Below are 1,790 nucleotides of genomic sequence, written 5' to 3'. Positions count from 1 at the left end.
GGTTGATCTCTGCACACTTGAGCCATCATCAGAGTATTGACCAGTGTCTTGGCCTTCATCTTTGCAAAGCCAAACTCCAGAATTGCATTTGACAGCAAGTCCAAGATCTTAGAATGGATCCTGGAATTATTCTGTGGCAAGACCAACAACACAGCTGTCTTTGCAGTCCAAGGCAATGAACATTCCTCTGCAATAGCTGTCAGGACTCCTTGAGTATTGTTGCTGTGTAACACATTTCCCACCACTCCTACCACACTTTCCAGAACAATTTGAGCAGATATTCTGGAGAAGCCCCCTTTCTGGTTTAGCAAGGGGATGGTGTGAAGTTTCTGCCGCATCACCTGAAGCTTTGTTTCCTTGTGTTCTCATGACAACAGTCTCAACAGGGCTTGGCATGGCATATCACTTTTCTTCTTGCAGGTTGCCATTAGAACAAACTCTGTCACATTTAACCATAGACAGAGCAGTTCACTTCCTTTCATGTTATTTAGCTTTCTTCTAACCCAATAAAAATTGGCAACCTTGACATGAGAAATGCCCTTTAGAAATAAATGAAAAGCAGGCGCTTTGTTTGGGGTGAAAACGTTTGTCATTGCCTGCATCCTCACATAGCTCTGGCCCCTGAAAGTGCTGTTTCATGGAAAGTCCCCCTACAGAACCCCTGTCTCCAGCCCATCTTCCTGTGGCGAGGTCATAACCAGAGCTTGGACAGCTGCTAGCACAGAGGACACCTGTTCTAAGCCTCTGCTCTTAGAGAGACAGACCATTGAAAGGACAATCCGTGCTCTTTGGCTCTCTCTGCTGGCTGCAGGGCACCCCATTCCAGGGCTTGTGCTCAGCCATGTCCCCCCCACATTACACCCTTTGTGGAACAGGCTAGAGCGAGGAGCAGAAGTGCAGGGAAAGAAATATTGTATATGAGTCTCTGTGAAGAATCACAAATGCTGACACCACAAGTAAAATGGTGAAGAAAAGAAGTGTCAGCAAGGATTTATAAAATAGCCTTGCAAATGTGACAGCCAATTTCCAGGGGGATCCTTTTTCTTCCTTAAATCTCAGTCCTGAGGATAATTTTTTGCTGTAGAAATTTTCCTTGAAGGCAGCACATGGAGCTATGTAAGGGAGCACAGCAGCCCCAGGCTTATTGCTGGGCCGGAGGAATTCACTGACTCCTGCTCTGTGCCAGTGGGAATCTCCTAATGAGGGCTGCGGGACAAGCAAGGGAGGGCCCGGGAGCACCTCTTGGCTCACCTCCTGAGAACACTTTGCCAGGGCTGGGCGCCGGGAGCTTTTCTTCCCCCCATACCATCAGGCTGCTCTCAGCAGCGGCCAGCAGCATGGAGCAGAGGCAGGCAGGGGATAGTATCGGGAGGGATGCTCTGGTGTTGTGTGCAGGACCAAGTCCCTCCCGTTCTGGTCCAGCAGGCAACCCAGGTGATGAGCAAAGCCTGAATTTTGATGTATCACTTTATGCTTACTCAGGGAATCTCTCTGTAGGAAACCCTGGAGACTTCAATTAAATTCATCTTGTTAATTGAATGACCAGCTGGGTTTCTTTGCCAGATGGTGTTCGAAATATTAGTTCATGGCACAAATTGGCATTTCTAGTATACATATAAGAAAAACTGAACTTGGTGATTTTTTGGTGGCCTTGTTAATTTCTTTGGTGTTCTACAAGTTGTTTATGGGGTAAGTCTCCTAAGACTGGGATCCAAAAAGTCTTATGAAGTACTCACAGCACTTGGACAAACAGCTATTCTCAGAAGTGCAATTAGGTGTTGACAAAAAGT

Source organism: Apaloderma vittatum, unplaced genomic scaffold, assembly GCF_000703405.1.
Source record: "Apaloderma vittatum isolate BGI_N311 unplaced genomic scaffold, ASM70340v1 scaffold7338, whole genome shotgun sequence".
NCBI lineage: Eukaryota > Metazoa > Chordata > Aves > Trogoniformes > Trogonidae > Apaloderma > Apaloderma vittatum.
This window is presented reverse-complemented; position numbering follows the sequence as displayed.